Source organism: Dermacentor andersoni, chromosome 10 (assembly GCF_023375885.2).
Source record: "Dermacentor andersoni chromosome 10, qqDerAnde1_hic_scaffold, whole genome shotgun sequence".
In the NCBI taxonomy this organism is placed as follows: domain Eukaryota; kingdom Metazoa; phylum Arthropoda; class Arachnida; order Ixodida; family Ixodidae; genus Dermacentor; species Dermacentor andersoni.
In genome coordinates, this window is record NC_092823.1 from 126,010,593 (window position 1) to 126,038,507 (window position 27,915).

Consider the following 27,915-nt stretch of genomic DNA (forward strand, 5'->3'; position numbering starts at 1 on the left):
AGGGGAGGATATTCTGTAAGTGTCCAACCAGCGGACGTGTGTCCCTTTCGCCTGCTGCTGAAGTTCTGATTGGCTGGGCTGGGATAGGCGCCAACAGGCGCCTCCAGCCAATCAGCACTTCAGCAGCAGACGGAATGGACATGTCCACTAGGTGGACAGTTACAGATCCCGTCCTTCCCCCTCTCCCCCCACCCCGGCTCGTTTTTCTCGCTTGTATCATCTACGTTTATATGCGCTAAAGCTTGAAATGCACAGTTGCACTTGTGTATTGATGTAGTACGCCTGTTATATATAGTTGCAGTAAAGATTAAACTTCTTTAATTATGCGACTTTCGAAGATTTGCGTTAGTATCCTGTGATATATTTTGTTGAATTTGTGCGAGTTATCGGAAGGTGAGCAATAAACACCGAGCGTTAGCCATTTTTCCTTCAAAGCTACTCATCTTATTTATGCCTAGGTGACGGCACACTTCACTAACCGCGAAAATGTAAGCTAACTTGCACGCCGCGTTTATTTATTTATTTCTCCTTCTTTTTCCTCCCAGTAAATGACTGGCTTCTGAGGAGTAATTTCTCAGCTGGTGAGACGAGTAAACGCTGAGCTGCTTCATGTACCAGCATTTCAAAGCCCAACCACCACTTATTCTATCACCGGCTACAGGATACGCGTTAACAGCCACAATAGTCAACGACGAGAAGCAATCGAAACATTTCCTGCGTCCCAGCACCGGCTACACACGCGGTTGCCGGGGCTGCCGTCGCTTGAAGCAGACGACGATCAGCGCGCGGAGTGATATTGCGATGTGCAAAAAGAGTGGTAGAAAACAGCGCACATGATTTTTGTTTTCGTGCTGCACGACGCTATTAGAAGTAGTTCGGAAACACCATCGGCATACTGAGTGTACACACTCTTCAAGACCTTTAATTTTGCTTAGACAACCTGATAATTAGTGTTTGAGATGACTAGCACCCACTTGAAACGAGCGGGCTCGCAGTATTCATTCTCTCATTTTTTTAAGGTACCGCGCGGAGTGATACAAAGTGTGCAAGGACAAGAAGAGGCGAGAGCGGTAACCGCAGCACTCGATAATCACATGATATGACGACGCTAGAAATAGTCCGCAGAGAGGGAGATGGGCGTCGCCGTCAATCGGCGCGGGCGAGCTGGCGGGCTTTTTCAGACTGGTTTTGGTTTCGCATGCGTCTGTGTGCTTGTGTTGGGACGCACAAAAAAACGGCTTCTTCGGAGGAGCCGCTCTTCTCGTACGAGCTGAGCGGCTCTCTCGGCATTCGCTCTCACTCGAGTCGTGCCGTGTGCGTAGCGCGTGGGTTCGAGTAACGGTCCATGGATTGCCGGCGCGGCCGCGAACAAGTGGAGAAGCGTGACAGCCTACGTTCGGCCTGAAAAGAAAGAAAGGTAAGCTTGCCGAGCTCTCGCGCGACCAACCGACGCAGGTCACCTGCTGCGTTAATCCCCCGCTCGCTTTCGCTTTCTTTTGATCGGGACGCTTTACCGAAGTTTAACGGAAAACAAGAGAAAGGAACCTCCAACTTTCCGGCGCGGGCGTTAAACGTTTGTTTCGGGCAGCGTGCGAGAACCTTTGTATATTTGAATCGAGTCGCCGGTTCTTCTGATTGACAGCGTCGACGAACACGGATCTCGGCTGAAGCTCATCGGGGTGTGCAGCTGTGAGTTTATACAGTGTCTCCTGTCACACTATCTCTGACCATCACGGTTCTTGTTGCCCTGTTGTTGGGTGGTCCTCCATGCACCGTCGCAGTCGCTGAGACGAGGTCGCAGCTGCATAATATAATCGCCCATTATGATTGTCGGGCGACTCGACCAAGCGCGCGTTATATACATTGGCCCCGCGATCTTATCTGGATCGCAGTACAATGCTGAGATGCTTCTTACGATAGTGAGCTTGTGCGCGGACACTGCTATCTTTGTGTTGAAGTTCATTACGGGATCGCTATCTAGGGCCGCTGGGCGAAATTGGCGCGCGGTTGCTATGTGAAATTTTATCTCGGTGGCCGAATTTTGGTTTCATGTCCAGTTTTCCTGTTCCTACTTTTTTTTTAAAGGACACTGCTTTTGATTATAGGGAATCATCCGATCATGTGCGCGGTTAGAAGATCTGCTTATCGAAAAATTTCTTCAAGCAAAGCGTTCTTTCGGGGCCAGAGAGCGTAAGCCACATCTGCAAAAGAACATCTGCTTAGCTAGCCACAGTCCTTTCAATAATAAACAAAAAAAGATTACGTTGATGCTTTGAACTTTCAAAGCACTGCATTAGTATTATATGCAGCTTCGGGTCGTTGAATCTTCGTCTATTTTAAGTGGGTGACTGTAGCTCATCAGGCTACAGCTGTTCAGAGCGGGACCGTTCCTATAATTGATTCAAAGAGATGCCGCCGACAATTACCGAAAGTTTTGGGGCTATTCGCGCCTGCGTATTAGCGCAGGGATTGCACTGCGGGGTTGATTTATTCATATGGTGCTAATGACATCTCAATTAAGAGCCTGGGCGGCGACGAATAGTCACATCGGCTGCTTCAGCTAACCAGGCGTTACTACAGCTACATATTACCAGGCTTTATTACAAGTCTTTATATATTGCCATGTTTTACTACATATATTGACTGATCGTCTGTCTCTATACATTAAAGACGCCCGGTTCCAGCTCTTCCCAGCATTTTTTTCACCTGTACCCTGAATGTCTCTTGCTTGTAGGAGCGCATCTGGGAGGTGGTCGTTCCCTGCGGTCCGGGCTATATCTCTACATTCAGTTACAACGCGTACAAAGATGACGATGATGATGTTTATTGTCATCCCCTCTGAAACTGGGCAGAGACAAATAGTCACCTAGCCTGCTTTATTTATTCAGGTTTTATTACATGTATCGCATTTTAACCCATTTGATTTCGATCTTAACTTTCGTATTTGAAACCTCTATCACTACATTGTACCATTACCTATGAGATAGAGCACTAAAGAGCACCACGCCACCTGGTGGCGTTTGACGGCGCTTTTGGCATGCTCTAAAGCCTAACTGAAGATCAAACTAACTCGATCTCTATTAGTAAATTACCCTTCTACAGTACCAAGATACCATTGTTATCGGGAAAGAAGGTTTCATAGGCCAGAACAAAATCCTCGTCGTCAGCCTATTTTTATGTCCAGTGCGGGACGAAGGCCTCTCCCAACAGGCCTCCAGTTAATCCTGCCTTGCGGTGGCTGATTCCAACTTGGGTCTGAAAATTTCCTGATTTCATCACCCCACCTAATTTTCTGCCGTCCTCGACTGGACTTCCGTTCCCTTGGCACCCATACTTTAACTCTTAATTAAATTAAATTATGAGGTTTTACGTGCCAAAACCACTTTCTGATTATGAGGTACGCCGTATGTGGAGGACTCCGGAACTTTCAACCACCCTGGGGTTCTTTAACGTGCACCTAAATCTAAGTACACGGGTACGTACTCGCATTTCGCCTCCATCGAAATGCGGCCGCCGTGGCCAGGATTCGATCCCGCGACCTCGTGCTCAGAAGCCCAACACCATAGCCACTGAGCAACCACGGTGGGTCATTCTTTAACTCTAATGGTCCAACGGTTATCTACCATAAGTGTTACATGGTTCGCCCAGCTCTATTTCTTTCTCTTAACGTCAACAAAAAAAAAATATTTCGCGGAGCAGGGTTCATTACTCGTTTAGAAAAGAAGGATCAATTTTCCCTTTCCTTCACCCTCCCCTTCAAACACGTATAGAAATTTTGTAAGTATGGCGGCGGAACACTATTGCCGCGGTACGTCAGTGTGACGTCATTCGTCTATGTGATTGTATGAACGCCGTCAAAACCACTGACGTCACGGCAAGCGCCTAATGCAGGAACTTCAAGGCGGCGTCGCCAGCTGTCGTTCCCTATTGCATCCTTTCTGTCTTGCTAAGCCTTTTCCCAAGAGTGGCCGATTTACTATTGTATAAGTGTAGTTTACTAACACATCTTAACGTTCCTGCGTGTCGTTATGACACAACTTGTCGTCAAATCAATATTTCTCCGGTTTTCCTATTCAAACACATGTAAAACGCAGAGATGTTTTTATTCGACAACCGGCCGGTGGACCGATTTGACTCAAGCTTGTTTAATTTGAGAGAGAAAGCTGAATTCTAGCAACGGTAAGACTTAATCATGACTTACGGAATGGAAGATTCAAAAGAAATAGCCATAAATTGGTAGAAGAAAAAAAGGAAATAGAAGCACGAAGCTTACAAATTCGTAACATGCCAAAAGCAGCGTCCTTAAAGTAGTATGCACCTGGCACACATCTATAGGTTGCGGGTGCGCTCCGCTATTCTGATGACAGACTGGTGAGGGGAAATTATTGAGGCTGGGCAGATATACGCACAATCTGTCACATGTATCAGTGTCCCGTCAGTTGCGCTGACGGATAAAGAAATTAGTCATCTCGTTGGGCGTTAGCATTTCTTTACAACTTTTGCATGTGAACATGCGTAGGCGTTGTATCAGCCTTCTGACTGCGCATGTGCAGACTTCCGCTTCATGGAAAACCTTTAGTTAAACTTCAGTCGTAAGTGAGCGTCTATCCTGTCGCACTCCGTTTCTTCCCTCCCATATTTCCACTCGACGACACCACGTGATGCACCAACTGGTCCAACACTCTACACTTCTGGAGATATAGTTCTGTAAACTGCATCCGTTATAGAGTCTAAAGCGGAGAAGTTTTGTCTATTAATTTATACTTCGCGTTAATTTGTTACAATGTTTACAGGGGTATTGAAAAAGTTTTGCTCACAGATTAGCGGTAAATTTTAGAGCGTCCTATGATACACAAATTTTATCCCCATGAGATATATCATTAGGTGCAGTTTACAGAATTGTGGTATCGTTTCTTTTTCTGAGTTACAAAGTTGTAAATTTAGGTTTATATATTTTCTGGATTTTAGCAATTTTCAAGACTTTTTCCAAGAGAAATTGATAGGATAAATTGAAAAAAGTAACTTATATTAAATGCAGCACACCTCAGGAAGTTATCGACGTGCCGTGTTATAAGTTTTGGCATTCTAGACAAACGAAAACCCTCGACGCGATTCCAGACGTGCGATTGGAAAATGAAACTCATAGTCGGCCGGTGACCTGCGACCTTTGCGTGTGTAGTTCTAGCGTGAAGAACAAACAAGAGAGATACAGAGGGTGCTTGTCAGGACGATCCAGGACAAACGCCTCGTAAATGTCAATCGCTTCGTCATTTTAGACAAGTATCACGTGATATAGCTTCGCTGCGCGGCTCCAGTCACACCGCGCGATATCGTTCGAATTCGTTTGCGCCACCGAAACTGTGCAGTCACGCAATGCGTTTTTTTTTTCTGGCACATCGCCGTCTTTTTTCTTTAATTTCGCAACCAATGAAGGGAAAGATAGAAAGAAGAACGGAATAATGGAAAGAAATACATAAATAAGGAAATAAATAAAATCCCCTCCTCCACTCCCTTCCCCTGTATGCGCACTCGGATATGTATGCAATATGTGGAACTTGTCTTTGTTGTAGAAATTTATTGAGTGACTGATCGATTGTTGACAGATGGAGCTTAGCGTCCCGAAGCAACGTCGTCTGTGGGACGCCGTAGCACCGGGCTGTGGCGTAACTGTCTGAACGCTTAGAACGAGGTCGCGGGTTCGAATCCCAGCCGCAGGGGGCCGCATTTCTGTGCGCGCGAAAAGGCAGGCGCGCTCGCTCGCGATACTTAGTTTATGGGGTGCGCGCTATAACGGGACCCCCGGTGGTCGGAATTAATTTGGAGGCCTCGACCGCGGCGCCCCCCGTCAGTCAAAACCCAATTCGCAGTTTTGGGACCTCATAAAACCGGCACAATTATAACAGCGTCTGAATCAGAGACTGTTGGTAAATGCGTATGGGCTATATATCTCCTGCAGTGGCCATAAAAATACGCTGATGATGATGGTGGTGGTGGTGGTGAATATATACACGAGACTCACATCTCTCCCAGGGCATGTGCGACGTATTTCGTGTGGTCTCCCGTTTTTTTTCCTCACGGTTATAGTCTATCCTGTACGTTAATACCGGTAGAATGCAATGATTGTGCACATTTCTTTCCAGGGATAGCGCGCACCAGGCACAATGTGTAATCTCATGCGGTATTCACGTGCTCATGTGAACCTGTTTATCTCTACAAGCGTTTTTTACACAATAATTTGTTTTTTTACTAGTATTATCATAGCAGCAACTAAGTTAAACCGCACAGTCAATACACCAGAAGTAATACCAGTCTTCGATATCCAAACTAAAAGCTGTACAATCACCAGGATTTTTCTCTGTCAAAAAATGAACTAATGCCTGAGAATTACGCAAGCTAAAGGGGTCTGTAAAAACTAGTGAAGCTAAGCAGTTCTGTAGGTAACTATAGCCACACAGGCCTGCCGTGTCCCTTTCTCTGACAGTGTCGCACGAAAAGGAATATCTTGCTTATTGGTTTTCGCCGAGACAAACAGTTCTAAGGTGAGCGATGTTGCTTTCTTGACATTAGAGACAATCCTATCTAGGTTATGTCTTGACAGGAGGTCAACCACACGTTGCTTAACTGCCGAAGGCTAGAGTTTTGCTGGCTGAAAATTATTTTCTATAGCTGATATCGCTTTTACTGAAAACATGTCATTTGGCAAATTACACAAAAAAAATAAACCTTCCTTGTCTGATATTACTGGTCAAAGTTTATGCTCCACGAGATAACCAACGGTCGGACAGGGCCAGACGTCTTATATGAATATTCGGTTGTTTAATGCTTGCAATGCACTCTAAAATACAGCGCGAGCGTTCTTCCGGGACAAACCTGGTTGTGCAGCGCGGTATATGCGCTTAAAACGTCAACGGGTTTTATGTTAGGCTCAAAACAATGTTTAGGACCTAAAGCAAGGGTTCCGCAATGGGCATCGCTTTCGATGGCGTCTCCGAGAACCAGTGCGTTATTTGACCTGACTTCTGTACACTGCTCGGTTTATTTCTATTGAGTGCTCTATTTGTCATGCCCTTTGTCTGCCAGTACTCGGGGGTGCAGACCTTGTTAAGCCTGATAGATGGCTTTTTGTCTGTACCCACCAAGTGTCTTTGATACTGAATTTATTTATTTATTTATTTATTTATTTATTTATTTATTTATTTATTGACTGACTGATAAGTTGCCGTGGTCACGACTTGGCAATGCCTGCCGTATTTCATACGAGTATCGGTCAATGCATTTCGCGCGTTCGATATACAGAATTATTCGTTTTATCAGGTTTTGTTATACACGGATTTGATTGTATTGGCTTCTGAAAGGTCAGCCTTGCGCTTCGAGCCTTATGTATGGCATCGGTGCATCATTGACCTCTCTTATGGTTCTCTCGAGATCGGCACGTTTTTGGCTGCATTGCAAAGAAGTGCTCTTCCGGGCGTTTGTATAAGGGTCGTTTACACGAATTCAGCGCGAGTGGGTTGAGTAAGAAGTCGAACTGACCCAACTCGATTCGACTGTGTTTTACATGCATCATGGCAAGCTAGTTGGGCAAGTCAACCCACTCCTTGTAGGCGTGTTCACCGAAGTCGCATCGTCGCTCGCTCAGCCGGATTTTGGCCGGCTATAACCAGGCTCGGCCAGACTTCATCTGGCTCATGTAAACGCTTACACTATAGTAAATATACTACGCTTTTTAAGCGGTCTAAATTTCGTTGAAGCTCGCATGTGATAACCTTTAATTTCACATTCGGTCGACGCTTCAATGTGCCATCGTCGCCCGTATGTCTTTCTCTCGCAGTCTTTGTCGCAGCAACCTGGTATTCGCTCGCATGCTCGCATTTCTTTAGCGCATCACGTGCTTCAAGCCGCATTGACCAAGCCAGTTCTACTGATACTTGCCCGGATTAATAAATATCGTAATTCATCACCTTATTATTATCAGTGAAAGAACTGACTTTTCCGAAATTCTCCCGCTTTCAGATTCAGATTCATCCGCTTTGCTATATTGGCTGTATATTAATTTGTCAACAACAGTGTTGAGTAGACTTTTTAGTCTATTTCTATAGCTGTCTTTATAATTTCGCAAAAATTCCGCCCTCTTTTATTTATTGTTGTGGTTGAGCGTTTTCTTATTCTTTCATTTTTGAACTTGCTTGTACCACTTATTGCACATAAGTGAAATTTCGTTATAACAAAGTTGGAGAGGGAGCCAGAATTCGTTATATCTGTTCCTTCGTTATACCCATTATTGCATGTACTGCGGTATCAATCTGTATGAGAATTTCAAGGGGAATTTCAATTAATTCGCTATATCCCGTTATGACGAAATTTGACTGTATTTGCCATGTTTCACTTGTTGTTGTTCTGTACTTTTATAATTGACTTGTACCACGTACACACATATGCATATCCAGCGAATTCGAGTAACAGGGAAAGAAAATCAAGAGTAATATGGCGGTATCGTATACATCGGGTACGCTGACAGGACGACAGAACGAGTTCTTATTAGCGGAAAGCGATCGATACAGAAGGCGGTGCCAGCACAAGCACGCGCGAAAAGACAGTGTTCGAGCAGAATATACGGCAGATAAGAGAGAAAGAGAAAAAAAAAGAAATTGAGATTGGCAGACAGACGAAGGGGGGAATAAAAAAAAAACAAAGAAAGCCATCGGTCCCACCGAACGGATGGGTACATTGCGTGACCACCCGCAGCAATGACCGGTACGCCTATACCGGCCTGCAGCGCGCGGTGTCTGTCGGCTCGTGTCAGCCGACACGTGTCAGGCACAGCCGGGTGCGTGACAGGCAGACACGGTTTGTTACCAACCCGAGCATCGTATATGTATATGTATGTATGCGCGTCTATGATACGCCATTTTTTATTTGCGCAGTCAACTTGAGGAATAGTAAATACACGGGCAATAGCCTCCACCTCCTTTGCCGAACAAAAAGAGAGACAGAAGAAATAAGCGAGATAAGAACAAAGAAGATGAACTGCGCTCCGGCGGGTCATATTGCGGGCGCCCCCCCGCCTGATCGATGTAATCGCCAACTTTTTCGCGGAACTGGCTGTTGCTGCGTTTATCGTTTTTTGACGCAGATGGTTTTTCCTTTCTCTTTCCTTTTTCTTTTGCCTGCGCTATTCCGTATACACCACTTTCCCGTGAAAAAGAAAAAGCTCTAAAGACACAGAATTTTGCGGAACTTTCGGCTAATGCATGCAGCTGAAACAGCGAGAACTAGTTGAAGCGAAAGAACCTGTACTATGATTAAAATTGGGCGTTTGCTCGATTACGGCAGTTATAGCGCCGCATCCATGTCAAACAGGCATGTTGCACTCAATGTATTGGGAAGCGCACCAAGCCTTAGTGCTCCAGACTTGGGTATATACATCGAAGAGTGGAAGTTTGGCGAATTCACGTAAATGGCTAGCGAGTCGCATTAAAAGGAGTATCTATGCGCGTGCTGTTCTCCCGATAAAAAGAAGGCATTTGATTGGGCTTTCGGCACACCTGCCACACTTGCCGAGGAAAAAGAAATCTAGCACTGGGAGGTGTAGGGAGAGGGTGGAGGTTGTGAAACGTGCTGCATGAAAAAGGAAATGACAACCATTCCGCTCTGTGAAGACGGAGTGGCAGCGAAAGGTGACGACAGTCAAAGCTCTCAAACGAAAAGCAAAGTGTTCTCGCCGCCATTCCATCTTCGCAGAGCGGGATGGTTGTTTAAAATTTAAATTGCGATTTATTTTTTACGTTCGCACAAAATTGCGAGTACTGCGAGAAAACTATACAACATTACGTTTTACGGGGATCTTATTTATCGCCAAATTATTGCGTCAGCCACGCCAAAGGTGGTATGCCATGAAAAGTACGCCATCAACACGCCAACCTTCTCAGCTCGCGGAGGCCGTGTGGCCATCAACAAGCTGACCCAGGCTTGGCAATCGTAGCGCGCCAGCTTCCACCGCGCCAATCCCATTTTGCTATTGGGCGTCGAGGTTCTATACGTAATGGGATAGCTAAATGTGGAACCAGAGCCGCGAAAATCGAAGTCCAGCTAGGTAACTCTCCACGGCCGCTGGATTAAAAAAAAAGAAACGACAGGAAAGGAGCTGCCTGTTGCGTGCATCGAAAACGCTATCATCCGCCGCGGCGACCACTAGTCGGGGACCGTTGTACGCAAAAGATAGTTTAGGCTTGTAGGCTTCAATTATCGCAATTCCTTTAATGCAGTGACGAATTACACGGGTGCTTCAGGCGCAGGAACGCCGCCGTCGCCGTGCTGTCCCACTGGACGGCGCATGCGCGACTCGTGCGCAGAGGGTTTGGGGGCCTTCTCCAGCGACGCGCAGCGCCCATTTGGCATGCACCAAGGACGAAGGACGGCGCCGACGCACCGTCAACGCTGTACACTTAACCGCATCAGACTCTAGCCTCGGCGGTGGAGCCAAAGCAGCGTTCTCCTTCCCGCGGTTGACGTGAGTGTTGTTTGCGCGCCGCTATAAGTGTTATCGCGTTCCTGCCGATCTGTTGTGTGTATACGCGCACTGCTTTTAGCGGCACGCTTGCAGTAAACGTGAAGCTGACGTCACGTGATATTGCACTGGGTGCGCTGACTATATATATCGCCGACGGTTTCCCGTCGGTATCATCTCGTGCACCGTCGACCAGGCGGCACCACCGACGACGCTTCGCCACCTGAGCGTCGTGAGATGCCTGGTATCTGCCAGGGTGATGTTCCTTGGTTGTATAGCCACGCAGCAGAAGTTGTCCTGGGAACGCTGCGTCGCGCCAACACGTCACACTCGCGTATGATTGGAACACCGAACTAGGAGTCCAAGGCCAACGCTGTACCTTGCTATATCGCTGTCAATACATCGCGCTTTGCGCGAAACTAAATTTGTTTTATCTCCGTTTTCTGACTTGCTGAAAGCAGATATATAATTTAATAAACAAGGTACGACTAAAAGTGTTAGCCTAAAGAGATGTTGCAAGACGCCTCTAAGTGCTCAGGGTGTGCCGTACGTGTCGTTGTGGAGCGGACGAGCTCCGCTTGGACATATGTCGCCAATTTTGCCAGTTTATATGGTCGTGCAAATCTGAAAGCATTCCCCCGAGTTATCGATCGATGATATATATACGGCCCTTGTTTCGTGTACGCCTTCACGCATATATAGTTGAATCAGTTCGATGCCAGTTCTGCGTGCTAGTTAGCGCTTTCTATTATTCGTGGCGCTTGTTCCGCGCCTCGCTAACATATGTAGTTCGTCGTCAGCTTGACGCTAGGCCTAACTTTTGTTCTCGCGAGATCGAAGCAGCACTGTCCCCGGCTTTCCCTTCTTAATTATTCATGACCCATTTCATCAGAGAGCGTGTGTGAGGCCCTGAACATCGCGTGCGTTATGTCGCAGAGGTATACACTAGTGCACGGTTCCGCTTTGCACCGGATTCTGCGTATTGATTGTGGTGACTGTCATTTCAGATTGACGGCAGCATCGATCGTTAAGCACTCATTGCTGCCGCGGTGACGCGAGAGTGAAGGTGTCGCCGCCTGGCAGAAACTTTGGTGCGAACACTGAGCACACTATACGTGGAAAAGGAAGAAAGCCTCATGAATATTCAAGCGGCGATTATACTTTTCCAGCGACGACTTGTATACTACCGGGTATGAGTTCTTTTGTGTGTGCGTCTGTGTGTGCGTCTCGGTTGACTTCATGCTCGGGAGTTGTCGTTCCCGAAAAACTTTTCCGCTGAACTGCACCTTTTCTTTTTTTTTCAGGAAACTTATAAAAAGCCGATTGGTGCACCCTAACGTAGCGCTTCATGTGGTGCGTAACGCTCAGCGTATAGTAAGTTGTTCTCATGGGCAGGCTAAAATAGATACGGTGACATGATGTAGCACGGAGAATCGAATAGCTCAACATGAGATGTGCGATATTTGTCGTTCTCGGGTTAACTATAGCATGGCCAGAATTAAATTCACGGCGCATACTAGACGAGGACGATTAACACGACAGGACGGACTAGCTTGAACCAAGATTCTGCTGAAACAAATTTCTTCTACTTTGAGTTCTTTCCTAGCATTTCCTCTTGTTTACACCGTGAATTACTTCAATTGTGACCTTCCGACTAGCTCAAACCAAGATTCAGCCACAATTAACCGCCGGAACGGGATAAGCGAATCGCTGTCGTTCTCATCCCGTGCTCAGTGCAGCACTGACTCATTCTCAGCGTTCTCACAAACACAGCTCTCTATGCGCGCACGATGAGAACAACCTCAACCCGGCCTGGACACGAACCCTGGGACCTACGTGCGTGAAGCTAATCCCGGATCTCGCACAGCTCCGAGCTGGGTGCCTCAGGACAGAAAAAAATACGGGTGCAAATATTCGCAGCAGCAGGATGAGGCATGTGTCTGTTTCAGGAAAAGTCCGGACGTAACTCGGCGTATGTCGTAGTCGAATGCCGAGTTATTGACTCGGCAATACTCGAAGGAAACGTCCACCTTTCGCGGACATCCAATGCGGATGTAAGCATTAACTGGTCACTGATTCAGATATATACGCGATAGACGTTTAGAGTACTGGTGCGAAAAAAATTCGCAGTGGCTTAGCTCGGCTATGCCAGGATATACGTAGCGAAAAAGGCATAGCATGGTTAGCCTTGGTTCATCTTGATTGCAAGTCCAGGTTAGTCTGGTTGTCTAGCTATGTTGTGGCGTTTAGCCAGTCGTTCAGCGCGCTGTTCGTCTGTTTCCTGGGCGATTCGTTTCCTCTTCATCTCGTTCCGATGTCGATTCCAGGCCTCCTCCGGCTTATCAGAATTGTCGCCGTCCATGCTGCCGCCTCAACTGTGTTTGCGGCGCACGCGAGCTCTCCTTTTCAGTCCTCCGACATGTTATCAGGCATGCGACGCAGCTGGCGAAGCGAGCGGAGGCGAGCGCAACGACGAGGAACGCGGTGTGACGTCATACCAAACGGCGGCGGTGGAAAGGCGCGGCGCTGCGTAGCGGCGGAACACCTGTGGCTCGGTGCTACTAGTGTTGCATGTGCAGTAGTGACTAGGGAGCGAGAGAGAGAGAGAGAGAGAAAGAAATATCCGCGGCGAGGCGCGCGTTGTGACGTCATGCGCCTCCTTGGAGCACCGCCACGGTGAAATCGCAAGTTCGCGGCCAGTGAAGTTTTCGCTTTAAAAGAAAAAGGCAGGAGATCGATGGAGCCGGAGTCTTTACAGACATAGCTAACTGTGCATTAAGGATATATAGGTTCTAATGAAGACATAAAAGACCGACGAGAGATAGGCGAAATGCTATATAGGCTGCAACAGATGTAATAAAACCTGATTAGCTCAAGCAAGTTCGGCGACTATTTGTCGCCGCCCTATGACATACCAATAAATGACATTCCTATAAATATCGCCGCTATCATCAGGTGATAATGGTGGATTCACCGATCAGGTCACTATCGGAGGAACTGAGCGATTGAAAACACTGCGAACTGCGGCGCAAAAAAAAAAAAAAAACGCTACAGCAAGAGGCTGTTCGCCGTTCTAGATGCGATCGTCATCATCGTCTTATACCGTCACATATCGTAAGCCTATGCGTAAACTTTTGTCATGTTATGCTGGCCCTTGCGCACGATCGCATCGTATACGCAATGTTACTAACGCGACCTATGAGATCGCTCCGCTGACTCCGAGATCTCCGTTTGGTTGCATCAGAATCGACAGCCTTAAGCGTACAGCGCCTACGCGATACTATCACCACATGCATATAAAAGCTCGTTCTTGCCCATCAGTACTGCCCATGAGCGCGCTTCACAAAAAATTTAGGCAGTTACTGACAGCCTGCTTCCAGAACTAATTACTTTACTCACCTTTCCGCCACGCATTACGTCCGCTTTGCCTAATGCACATACCATCTGCGCGCCTGCTATGTTTATAATATTTCTTTGTTATTTGTTTTCATGGCTACTGTGGCTACTCATGTACACACTCCCTCCTAACCTAATGCTCTGCAAAGGGGCCTTAAGGAAAAATGAATGATGCTGCTGCTGATGATGATACTGTCCATGTCTCGCCCTTGCAACCGTACCGCTCTCAACCCGAGCTCTATAATTGCACCAGAGGACGCTAGCTGCTTCTTTCGCCGGCGGGGAGGCCACGTGCTGTTGTGATTTGTGGCACGCTAACGATCCGGTAGTCGGTGCTAAAGCGACGAGCGTTAACTAAGCGCTCAATATTGTTTCGTTTAGGTAAATATTTAATGTCTGAGTTTATTTAATTACTTTAAATATTCGTTGCACCGTCCTGCGCACTGGGTGGTTCGAGCTGTATTCGAACAGTGCGTCACTCGCCGTTTCTACAATGAGGTATAGTTCGGGAATTTCGTTTCTCGTTATGCGGAACTTACACGGCGTGATCATTTTAAAAATTTCTGGAAAGCTTTTAAAAATCACCTGTGGCAGATAGCGTAATTCTTATCCTTGAGTTGGATTACTCGAAGAGGCCTACATTACTAGCACGAGAAATTAAGCTGCAGTTACCGTGGCAGCCGCAGCTTATGCAACCGCAATCTTTACCAGAAAATGCTTGCTGCAAACGCTATGCGCGAAGGCGAGCTTTCTGCCTCTCTTCTTTTGTCTCTGCACGGCAGGCGCCGCCGCTGCCGCGGAGGCGAGCGCCATCTCGTGGTGCTGCGAGTAACCCAGCGGCGGACGCGGCGCGCGCTTTCCGCTGCGACTGCTTGAGTTTTTGGCTACGGAGACGAAGAAATTCCGGGATCCTAGTCATATACGGCCTCGGTGTAAAAAAAAAAAGCCGCGCAATAGATGTTGATATTCCGGTAAGGTATAGTCAAGGTAATTTTTATCTCACGATCATTCCCAATTACGTTTTAAAGCAAATTCTTAGTGACGGGCCCCGTAAACGCTGCGTCGCAGCATCACGGCGTCAACTTTCACCGCTGCTGCAGTACAATGTGTGTAAGTCGTGCTTTACGTATTTTCTGACAGATGTTACATTGAGAAATTTTATTCGTTTCTGCGTAACACTGGTGTCGCACATACACATCTGATCGCGATCTGGACCGATCCGGATCAGATTTCTTGATCGCGATCAACAATGGTCACTACTTCGCGGTTTAACGATCCTGGATCGAGTTATCATCGTCTGCTGATCTTCTGCAACTCTCAGAACTACAAAATGTCTTGGCTACAAATGCAGATTTGAAAAATGTCGATAAATTTGGACAATATTTCAATTTTACAGCTTACAATTGTCGATGAAAAGGTTCTTAAACATCATTTATTGAGCTGCCTACACTTTTTGTTTTTAGCGTTTTCAGAATACTGCGCTTAGAGGGTGCAGGCGTCAGGCTTGCGATTGCGATCGCTACCAGAAGTGCACGTGTGACACCGGTATAACCGGGAAAACACGGGGAAGGCGGGAGGTGGAAATTCAAGACGGCGAGCAAAAGGAGAGCAAGGTAAAAGCCGGAGCCAACGTTTCGACAGGTGTGCTTGCCCTTTCCAAGGCGACATACAAGGTAAAAGCGGGAGCCAACATTTCGACAAGTGCACTTGTCTTTCTTCAAATCGACGTCTGTCGCCTTGAAAAAGACAAGTCCACTTGTCGAAATTTTTACCTTGTTCTTGTTTTGCTGACCGGTATAATATAATTACGTTTTCACCTATATTCGAATTTTACATTATGATCATCTGTTATTACGTTTCAAAGAAAATTCGGGGCTCCGACACACGTTACGTTGCACTTAAATTTGACATCGACCACAATGTCGCACACCGGCCTTCACCGGCGCCCGAGAATCGTTGCGGAACGTCCGTCGCAGTGTAGCAAGCATTGGAATACGTGACGTTACACTGACGAATTCCGGCGTTGGACGTGAGCTTTAATAATTGTAACTTCGACCTTCATATTATTTTCTAATAATCAATGTGCTGCGTATTACCGCGAAGTTCAAGAAAAAGGAGTTTTTCAAGAATACTTTATCGACGTAAACTGTTTAATTTTTTTTCTTTAGTGCCCTTTAACGCCAACTATAGGATATTACCAAAACCGATTTTGCTCTCCAATCACTGCTTTCTTCTCTTCTCGGCGTTATACAACACCTTAGCTGAGCAGGTTAATCTTTCGTTATCCTCTGGGTGTGTCAGTCCCGTATAGATTAGCAGTGGAAGAACACACTGATCATGCGTTTTTGTTTCCCATGATAACATGTCTATAGATACGCACATTGCAAATAGTTTACTGCTGATGCGGGATAATTCTTATTCGGTTTCAGCGGCATCGATAGAGGCTCTAGTGGAGAGAGAGAGAGAGAGAGAGAGAGAAAAGGCAGGCAGGCAGGTCAACCAGACGAGCGTCCAATTTGCTACCCTGCACTGGGAGCAAGGGAGATGGGGAATAGAAAGAGGAAAAGAGGAAGCGAACGATTACTGTGTGGACGCGGGATGATGCACAGGACTGTATATAAATGGTCACAGATGCCGGTACACTTAAGAAACTGCACTAGAGTGTGCTAATGGCTTTTTTTTTTTTTGCGCGCCGGATACAGTTGTGGCCACGGTCCCACTATCTCTGACCCAGAAAGGGGTCGGAAGTCCAGCCGATTCGAATGAAATGGTCTGAAAAGAGATAAGCGTTTTCAGCCGTACCGAGAACAAATGCTCGATAGTTTTCTTCGCACCCACAGCAGCCGATCGAACGTCGGATTATCGGCCATTGCAATAGGGATTTCGGCGAAAGCTATCGGGACTGAAAACATCCAAGTGTGAGCCCAGTGCATGCGCTATTGCATTTAGATGGAATACTCTCCGACTGGGTGGTCGTATAGCGGCACTGAGTTATAGGAGGGGATGGGGTGTGTGGGGGCGGGGTGGGAGGGGGGGACTCAAGCGGATGTGCTCCACTTTCGCAGACTTCCGGTTCTCTGTAGCGTACCGAGTCGTTGCCGTCAAGGAAGCTCCCTTCCAACCAGTGACGCCCGAGAAATACAGTTCCCCAGCCCCTCCGCCGCAGCGCAGAGCTAGAGCGCTCAGAAACCGTAAACAGACGGCTGTCATTCATCGCCCGACATTAACGCCAGGTCGCCGATATGGGCGTGTATCCGACGGCGACGTGGTGACAGACACGGACCACGCATGCTTGCTGTTTTTTGGGCAGGCGTAATATTTTGCCATTCGGGTGCCCCCACGTCTTAGACTCGCGCGTCTAGAGGCGGTACGCTTTGTGTAACACTATACACGCCTCGAGATTGCTGTGCATCGTTGCGGAAGGCACGGCCTCCGAGATTGCACCGGCGCTGGCCAATCTCTGAGGCCGTGTTGAAGGCACAGCGTTCTGTCTTCAAAACGACTCCGCCAGTTCGTAAAATGCGTCATTTCCAGCATAATATACCGTTACAAAGGCAATAATTCGTGATGACTATGCATGCGCGCAGAAAGGCATTGGCTTTCGTGAGTTTAGAAACGTGATATTTGCTCCGAAATTGAGAAATATACTTCAAGCGTAAGATATAACTCCGCAAGAACGTCTGAAGCTACAAGAACGAATACTAGACAAATCAATGCGCTATGTGACCATGGGCCCATAGCTGAGTGGTCGCAACGCCAGATATATTTTGCAGGGAACTCTGTGAGAGATGTAAACCATGCGCGTTTGCTTTCTTGGCAGGCGCCACATTTGATCCTAGTACAACGCTTCTGTAATGCACTGTATGGCTTCGCCGAGACCTTTTTCTTCTTTTCGTTGGCGTTGATGTGCCATGAGAGCGCGAACAAAGCCCCGACAGAATCCGTCTTTGAAGCCGCTTATCTGTCACTTCTCTCGTGTGCGTCTCTCGTGTTTATGCCTCGCTCTTGGGGTTAGTTCTGTGCACTGGCGTCGAAGCTGAGGCTGCGGCGCAGCTCAAAGAGGTCTTTAGAGCGAGCCCGACTGTAAGGAGCCGTCTGTTCTGCTGTTGCCCGTCTTTGTTGCACTGTATACGGTACACTCGAATGATCGCCCTTTCGAAAGGGCAGCGCAATGTTTGTCGCGAATTCAGGCATTTGCAAGCGTGGAAAAAATTCTAGAACTGCTTTAGAGGTTAAATGACACTTTTAACTATGGAATAACTCTACAGTCAATAATATCGACTAGTCTTGTAATCGCACGCAATGCACTGCCTCAGACTTCGCGTTGGGTCTGCTGTCGTCTGTTAACGCAGACGACCATAAAAGAAGCGGATCGACTGCCGGCCTCAGACATGGTGTGCGGTGCGAATATGAGCTGTCTTGAAACTGCCTGACCCCCAGAAATCATGTATTTTTTACTGTTAATATTGACACGTGTACTTATCTGGCGACCACGTTTCGCCACCTAACAAATGTAATCGCACAGCGCGGGACGCGCTTGCATGTATCCGAAGTTTCTGGAAAGTTATCGATGCTTCTACCCGGCTGTCTGTTGTCGCCGAACGTTGTGTTATCTGATTTCATCGTGTGACGCGAATGGTGTAGAACATTGTGGAAGGCGCGCGGGTCCGAACGATTAGTCTGGAACATTCGACGCCTGCTGTATAAAAGCCGACGCGCTTGCCTCGCTGATCAGATTTCCGACGATCGCCGACTGTGTTCGCTGCTTTCGTTGTGCTATAAGTGTGGCCTGTTTTGTGGGCACAGGTTCGCCCAATAAAATCTAGTTTTGCCTTTCACAGTATTGCTACTGTGTTCTTAACGTCACCACCACGTGACATCTGGTGGAGGTGCTAGTGCGTTCATGTACCGAACGCCCCCGCAAAGCCGCGATCCAAGCCCGAAGCCCGAGGACAAAACCAACATCGCCCAAGACCAGCGTGCTAGCCGCAGACTTCAAGGACTGCCCCCAGAGCACGGACCTCTACCTGAGTCGACAAAGAAGATCGTGGTCAAAACAACCCCAATGGCTGCCCCAGCGTCCCCCGTTATCCTACAACAACCTCGGGACCCACCAACCTTCCATGGAGCAGCGACTGAAGACCCGGAATCATGGCTGGAGACCTACGAACGCATCGCGACGTTCAACAACTGGGACTCCGACGACAAGCTGCGGCATGTCTACTTCGCTTTAGAAGACGCCGCCAGAACTTGGTTTGAGAACAGGGAATCGACCTTGACAACGTGGGACCTGTTCCGTAGCGGCTTCCTGCGCACCTTTACAAGCGTCGTGCGCAAGGAAAGGGCTGAAGCTATGCTGGACGCCCGAGTGCAGCTACCAAACGAGAACGTTACCATCTTTACGGAAGAAATGAGCCGCCTATTCCGCCACGCTGACCCGGAAATGTCCGAGGAAAAGAAAGTCCGGCTACTGATGCGTGGTGTAAAGGAGGAACTTTTCGCCGGTATGGTACGAAGCCCACCGAAGACCGTCGACGAGTTTCTTCGCGAGGCCACTAGCATCGAGAAGACACTCGAGATGCGCAACCGGCAATTCGACCGCCGCACCAACTCTACAAACTATGCCGGCGTTCAATCGCTGGCCTCCGACGACCTGCGCGAGGCTATCAGGGCAGTCGTACGAGAGGAGCTCCAGAAGATCTTCCCGTCGTCGCAGCCTCAAGTGGCCTCGATCGCTGACATCGTCAAAGATGAGGTTCAGCGGTCGCTTGGGGTTCCGGAGGTGCAACCTCAATTACCGCAACCCCAGCCAGAAGCGATGACCTACGCCGCCGTCGCACGCCGTCAAGGTCCTCCTCCGCGACCGCGACAGCGCCCTGTAACGCCGCGATTCCGTCGACCACCCCCGCCGCCAGCACGCCCACCCGTCGCCCAGCGCAGCTACCCGAGGAAGACAGACGTATGGCGCGCTCCTGACCACCGCCCGCTGTGCTACCACTGCGGAGAAGCGGGTCACGTCTACCGACGATGTCCATACCGGGAGATGGGACTGCGAGGTTTCGCCGTCAACGCTCCGCGCCCGCAGCAAGGTGAACGCCCTCGCGATATCGCTGACTACCTCGCGGCTACTCAGTGGAGCTCTCGACGACCGTCGCGTTCGCCATCACCAGGCCGCTACCTGTCGCCGCAGCGCCGACCATTCACTGGCCCAGCCCGGGGCCGGTCAGCAAGCCCATATCCGGAAAACTAAAAGCAGCAACCGATGGAGGTGCGGTTGCTGTCCGTCGAACTGACGAAGACCCTCCGCCGCCGACGAAGACGCCGAAGAAACTACCTCGACAACATAACGACACGCCGCCGTCCCGACGAAGTCTGGAAAGAAAGAATGCGACGACGAAAGACGACCTGACGACGTCACATACCAGCCACAGGTCAACGCGACGCAGCCGGGATCCGACGCCAAGACCTAACTGCAACGCCAGACAAAGAACCACCGACCTCGATGTGCTTCTGGACGGCCACGCAGTTACCGCCTTAGTGGACACAGGGGCTGATTACTCCGTAATGAGTGGACACATCGCCGCCCAGTTGAAGAAAGTTAAGACCGCATGGGAAGGCCCTCAAATTCGGACCGCTGGAGGACACCTCATCACGCCGACTGGAATCTGCACGGCAAGAATAACCATTCATGACCGGACTTATCCTGCCACCTTCGTTATCCTGCAACAGTGTTCACGAGACGTCATTCTCGGCATGGACTTCCTGAACCAACACGGCGCAATCATCGACCTGAAGTCGCAGTCAGTAACGCTGTCGGAAGATCAAGCGATACCGTCGGAGAGCCCTCGTAGTCACCACGCCTTGAGTGTGCTCGAAGATCAAGTGAGCATCCCGCCTCGCTGCAGCATCGTTATTTCGGTCGGCACCGAAACACCCGCTGACGTAGAAGGCGTCATCGAAGGTGACAAACATCTACTGCTCGACCGTGAAATTTGCGTCGCAAGAGGGATCGCTCGACTCCACGGAGGAAACACGAAAGTGTTGCTGACAAACTTCAGCAAGGAGTTCAAGCACATCAACAAAGGCACGACGATCGCATACATCGAGGAAATTCAGGAAACCAGCGATGCCTTTGTCCTCTCGGATTCTGTTGCATCTACCCCGACGACCGTAGTTCCCGAGCCAGACTTCGACATAAATCCAAGTCTCCCTGTGATTAAGCAGCAACAGCTCAGAAGTCTGCTTCGACGATACAAAGACTGCTTTTCGACGTCATCGAGGATTCGACAAACACCAGTCGCAAAGCATCGCATAATAACCGAAGAGTGCGCTCGACCACTACGCCAGAGCCCTTACCGAGTTTCGACGCGAGAACGCGAAGCTATAAGACAACAAGTCGACGAAATGCTGCGCGACGACATCATCCAGCCGTCGAAAAGCCCGTGGGCCTCTCCTGTAGTCCTGGTAAAGAAAAAGGACGGAACCCTACGCTTCTGCGTCGATTATCGTCGACTGAACAAGATCACGAAGAAGGATGTGTACCCCCTTCCACGGATAGACGACGCATTGGATCGGCTCTGCAACGCTAAATACTTCTCGTCGATGGACCTCAAGTCTGGCTACTGGCAAATAGAAGTCGACGAGAGAGATCGCGAAAAGACTGCCTTCATCACGCCAGACGGCCTCTACGAGTTCAAGGTCATGCCATTCGGACTGTGCTCGGCGCCTGCAACGTTTCAGCGCGTCATGGACACGGTGTTAGCCGGACTGAAGTGGCAGACGTGCCTTGTTTACCTGGATGACGTCGTTGTCTTCGCCGGAAATTTCGACGATCACCTTAGGCGGCTCTCGACAGTGTTGGAAGCCATCAAGTTATCAGGGCTCACTCTGAAGCCGGAAAAGTGCCGTTTCGCTTACGATGAGCTTTTGTTCCTAGGCCACGTGATCAGCAAATCAGGAGTACGCCCCGACCCACAGAAGACAGCTGCCATCGCAAAGTTCCCGCAGCCAACCGACAAGAAGGCAGTGCGCAGATTCCTTGGCATGTGTGCCTACTATAGGCGCTTTGTCAAGGACTTTTCACGCATCGCTGAGCCGCTGACAAAGCTAACTAAATGTGACGTCGAGTTCAAGTGGGAAACGCCGCAGGCCGGCGCATTTCAAGAACTCAAACGACGCATGCAGTCGCCGCCCGTACTTGCGCACTTCGACGAGCACGCCGATACCGAAATACACACTGACGCCAGTAGCCTAGGCCTCGGTGCCGTCCTAGTCCAGAGAAAAGATGGACATGAACACGTGATAGCTTACGCTAGCCGGTCGTTGTCAAAAGCGGAAGGCAATTATTCTACAACCGAAAAGGAATGCCTCGCCATCGTTTGGGCTACAGCGAAATTTCGCCCTTACCTCTATGGCAGGCCATTCAAAGTGGTCAGCGATCATCACGCGTTGTGTTGGCTAGCTAACTTAAAGGACCCTTCAGGACGGCTGGCGCGGTGGAGCCTCAGACTACAAGAATACGACATCACTGTAACATACAAGTCCGGAAGAAAACACTCAGATGCCGATTGCCTATCCCGCGCCCCCATTGACCCACCGCCGCAAGATGACGAGGATGACGACACCTTCCTTGGCATAATAAGCGCGGAAGACTTCGCCGAACAACAACGAGGGGACCCGGAACTAAAAGCCCTAGTCGAGTATTTGGAAGGGCACACCGACGTTGTCCCTAGGGCATTTAAGCGTGGATTATCTTCGTTCACGCTTCAAAACAACCTACTCGTGAAGAAGAACTTCTCACCAGTCCGCGCCAGCTACCTCCTTGTTGTACCGTCAGCGCTGCGTCCAGATATACTGTACGCCCTACACGACGATCCAACCGCTGGGCACCTCGGATTCTCCCGTACGCTGTCGAGAATACAGGAAAGGTATTACTGGCCGCGTCTGACCGCCGACGTCGCCCGTTACGTCAAGACATGCCGAGATTGTCAACGACGCAAGACACCACCGACAAGGCCAGCTGGATTACTACAGCCGATCGAACCTCCTCGCCGACCATTCCAGCAGATTGGGATGGATTTGTTGGGGCCGTTTCCGATGTCAACATCCGGGAATAAGTGGATCGTCGTGGCGACGGACTATCTCACCCGCTTTGCTGAAACTAAAGCTCTACCAAAAGGCAGCGCAGCCGAAGTGGCGAAATTTTTCGTCGAAAACATCCTGCTGCGACATGGTGCCCCAGAAGTCCTCATCACCGACAGAGGAACGGCTTTTACAGCAGAGCTCACCCAAGCCATTCTGCAGTACAGCCAGACAAGCCACAGGAGGACAACTGCCTACCATCCGCAGACGAATGGTCTCACGGAGCGCCTGAACAAGACCCTCGCCGACATGCTAGCAATGTACGTCGACGTCGAACACAAGACGTGGGACGCGGTCCTGCCGTACGTAACCTTTGCGTACAACACGGCGGTGCAAGAAACAACACAGATCACGCCGTTCAAGCTGGTCTACGGCAGGAACCCGACGACGACGCTTGACGCCATGCTGCCGCACGTAGCTGACGAAGAGAATGTTGACGTCGCTAGCTATCTCCAGCGCGCCGAAGAAGCCCGACAGCTCGCCCGCCTGCGAATCAAGAGCCAGCAGAGGACCGACAGCCGACACTACAACCTCCGACGACGCTTCGTCGAGTACCAGCCTGGCGACCGTGTTTGGGTCTGGACCCCGATACGCCGACGAGGACTCAGTGAGAAGCTACTCCGACGCTATTTCGGACCCTACAAGGTCATCCGACGTATTGGCGCTCTGGATTATGAGGTCGTGCCAGACGGCATTTCGCATTCACAGCGGCGCCGCGCACGATCTGAAGTGGTCCACGTGGTGCGCCTTAAACCCTTTTACGGACGCTGACGAACTTCGTCATTTTTGTTCTTTTCTTTGCTACGAGTGCTTTTGTTTATTAACTTCGTTTGTTTGCAGCATCGGGTCGATGCTTTTTAAGAGGGGGGTATTGACACGTGTACTTATCTGGCGACCACGTTTCGCCACCTAACAAATGTAATCGCACAGCGCGGGACGCGCTTGCATGTATCCGAAGTTTCTGGAAAGTTATCGATGCTTCTACCCGGCTGTCTGTTGTCGCCGAACGTTGTGTTATCTGATTTCATCGTGTGACGCGAATGGTGTAGAACATTGTGGAAGGCGCGCGGGTCCGAACGATTAGTCTGGAACATTCGACGCCTGCTGTATAAAAGCCGACGCGCTTGCCTCGCTGATCAGATTTCCGACGATCGCCGACTGTGTTCGCTGCTTTCGTTGTGCTATAAGTGTGGCCTGTTTTGTGGGCACAGGTTCGCCCAATAAAATCTAGTTTTGCCTTTCACAGTATTGCTACTGTGTTCTTAACGTCACCACCACGTGACAATATCATACAGTACTTTCAAGCGTACCCACGATACAAGCACGAGGGCTTCGATTTTGTGCGGTAACGCCCGTGCCGACTACAGACTGTCGGCTTCTGTTGGCTTCGAGACCCAGTCGGCCATGGAGAGAGGCTCCATAGACAGGGTTAACTGGTCGCACTCTGTCAAGGCAGCATCTCTTCAGCTAAACGCCAGCTCGTGCATGACGTGCGTTGGGTCGGGACAGAGTCGTTTCCGGGCGCCTTAAGTGTATGGCCGCGGTTGTTTTCGGAGCTGTAATCCGTCTGTGTTTGCTCACATCGGGAGGAAGTCACGTTCTCTGCGTAAGGCGGCACCGCTTCGTTGCTCGTGGAAAAAGCGGTGCATCTTTTTGTTATAGCGGGTCAGTCGGTCCGGCGCATTCCGGCTACTTGCGTGCGTTTCGGACCGACAGGTAAAAGCGCTCTCACTTGCGCTTGCGCGGGACTGTTGGCGCTCTCTCTCGCTAAATCTGCGCGCGAGCTTCAAGATGATCGACTGTGCCAATCAGGCGAGTGGGCTCGTCGATGCAATTTATTCCTCCGCGGACACGAGCATGCCCGCCTACTGCGATCGTCTGCTCCCCGCAGGAGGTATAGGCAGACGATAAGTCGCAATGCCCGGGCGCCGTTCAGGGAGCTATAGATCTGTAGTGTTAGCCAATCACAGCGCAGGCCTGAATGTGATCTGAGCAGTCAGCACAGCAAGCTAACCGATGCACTGTATTCCTCCGCGGACGCTCTCATGCGCACCAGCGGTGATCGTCTGCTGTCCAGACAAACTAATAGGCGATAATCCGCTAAGACAGCTCGGCATTGTGTGAGTTATTTAATCGATCGCAGTGCAAGTCTCAAGATAACCAGCCAGTAAACCGAGCGAGGTTATCGGCGTAATGTATTCCTTCTGCAGACCACGATCGCCTGCTCCTTATAGGCAAGGCAACCAAATGATCAAGGCGCAAAAAAAGAAAATGACCATCTTGGAAGGTGCGCCTGTGACGATCGTCTGCTTCTGAGCAGTGTTGTTAACTATAGTAACGGGGTTGTTTAATTTAGCGAGCTTTTAGTCACCTTTACGACAACTTTGAATTTTGAGAGTCTTAGAGACTTTCTGAAGACCTTTTATTATTTCATTTTTTTTTTTTTGCTGGCGTGACAGCGTTTCCGGCAGCATCGTCATTACTTGTCGGAATATTGAAGGAGCCAGCTGTAGACGCAGCTAAATGCGAAATTTTCGACGAGGCGACCGTGTGAATATCGACATTTAACAACGGAGTGATTTAATGTTTTATTGCTCACTAAATAACTTGCGTTAATATTGTTGTTGCGCTATCGCAGTGTCTTTAGTATTACTTGTATTTCCGAACGCAAATTTGCCCGATAAAGAGTAAGATTTGTGCCGCAAAGTTTTGGCACTGCCATGTTTCTTCACATCACCGTCACTACAACGCGATTGTGTACAGAATTAAAACACTACTTAAATTGCCATGGTGAAGTTATACAGGGGACCTTGGCGAAGTTGAATGCCTCACACCGATTTCTTTTTCTCAACAGGAATATGAGCGCGTAGCGAAGAGCTTATTAGTGAGTTATCTGGGTGGCATCAAGTCCGCTTTTCTAGGCAAACCAAAATCTTGATATCTGATACAGTGGATTTCCCTTTCCACAATCCGACCACTGACTCGCCATCAGTGGAAGAAACTTAAAGCTATATTGCTTTAAAAAATAGTGCGGAAGTCGTCTAGGAACAACGCATATAAAACACGTAATCGTCATCAATCCGTGACGTTTCGCTGAAACTGGGGTGTTTCGGGTTGCGACTTGGCGACGTGGCCCATAACAAAGTTACAATGCAGCTTTTGAGCGCATGGACACTTATTACCCTCCCCTTTCTTTCATTCTTCACCTTTCACCAGCGGAGAGCTATACCTAGACAGACTATAGAAGGTGTTTTTTTTATTAGCTTAGCTGCACCAAATTCTTAAAAGACTGCTTGGTGCATATTAGCACCATTCTATAGCCCTTCATCTAAATGACTAGACGAGGCGTCCATTACTTCTACGAAAAACTAAAACGCCAAATTAACATAATTAACATAACTACGCAAATTAACTTTTTATGTTTATTTCCTTACGGCACATATTTCAATCTAGGAATTGTGGCCGGTGAGTTCGAAAGGCCTATCCACTTGGAATGAATTCAAAGGACCAGTCTCGAGGTATTTTTTCAGGGTGTCCGACGATCGAAATTCATTGGCATTGGTTACTTTCCAGTTTCAGTTACTTCCAGTTACTTTGTGCTGTAATGCATAATACAGTGTTTTAATAAAAAAGTGACTGACAACAGTGCGTTTTGACCGCAAATTTGACGCCGCATATCTCGGAACCGGTGCCATATCCTCAGAATTCGTTCTGACGTGCCTTGCAAGCTGGTCGTGTAGCTGTAATTCGTGGACTGAAATATGCGCCGTAAGGTAATTAGTTGGAAATATGGTTATTGTAATTATTAATTATTCAGTTGAGCATTCTGATTTCTGAGTAACTAACTGAGTCACTTTCGGCGCTTGTCTCCGTCGTTCTTTTGGTCCCTTGTCCTTGTACGCGCTGTAAGTGATATTTGAAACAATGGAATACCAACTAGCCCGTAGCCAAACCTTGCATGCATGGGAATCATTTTTTCAAGGATCTCACTGCCGGGTTCACTGCGCTGCGTATAGGTAAGCTATTCTGTCGGTGTGTGTGTAAATTGTTTCGTCAAATTATTTACAACGTTGGTTACGTTTTGGTGCAGCTTCGACATAGAATAGGATCAGGAAAGCGGGCATGCGTGTGCAAATATCATTTCATTTAAAATAAAGTAAGCCCCTTCGTTATAAATTTTATCTGCGAATTCCTGGAACAAAGTGAACACTGTTGCAAAGTTTACGGACAGTATTGTCGAAGCGATTATATTAATTCAATGCTCGCTATTAATGTCCATGGGGGGGGGGGGGGGGGGGCGTGGGGGGAGGGCTTCGTTCTGGGAGCTAATTGGGGTTATCGTGCCCTGAGGTTACAAAAAAGTTCAGACTCCGCGCATGCGCACTGTCACCGACGCTGAACCAATACAATGAGCTCCTTTTAGAGAATGTAAGCCGTTCGAGTCTGCAACTTTTAAAGCTATGTACTGAGGCTATCACCATCATCGTCATAATCGTCAGCATACTTTTTATGTCTTCTGCAGGACGAAGGCCTCTCTCCCAGCGATCTACAGGTACCTCTGTCTTGCTCTAGCTGATTCCAACCTGCTTCTGCAAGGTTCCTAATTTCATCACCCCGCCTAATTTCCTGCCATCCTCGACTGCGCCACGCTTCCCTTGGCACCCATTCTGTGGCTCTATAACGGCCCACCGGTCATATACCTCACGCATTCGTTTCCTCGTTTCCTCCTCTTCAGTTTTCCCTCGACTAATTATTTCTACCTGTACATTTAAATTAAACGTAACAGTTAACTCCCCCCCCCCCCCCCCACCCATACTTGCTTTGGTTTCAGCCTCTGTCACTTCGCGCGGTTGTCACAAAAAAAAAAGTCC

At 48.8% G+C, this 27,915-nt stretch overlaps 1 protein-coding gene across 2 annotated transcripts in view; it reads left to right on the top strand.

The window, feature by feature from the left end:
- Window positions 1-1,175: 1,175 nt before the first annotated feature.
- LOC126544963 (uncharacterized) overlaps window positions 1,176-27,915 on the top strand; it is a 101,774-nt gene continuing 75,034 nt past the window's right edge. Inside the window, exons 1-2 of one of the 2 annotated variants that reach the window (XM_072285027.1) lie at window positions 1,176-1,417; window positions 10,290-10,510. The gene's annotated coding sequence lies outside the window, so the exon portion shown is untranslated. The remainder of the gene's footprint in view (window positions 1,418-10,289; window positions 10,511-27,915) is intronic. The other variant, XM_050192547.3, reaches the window with a different exon arrangement.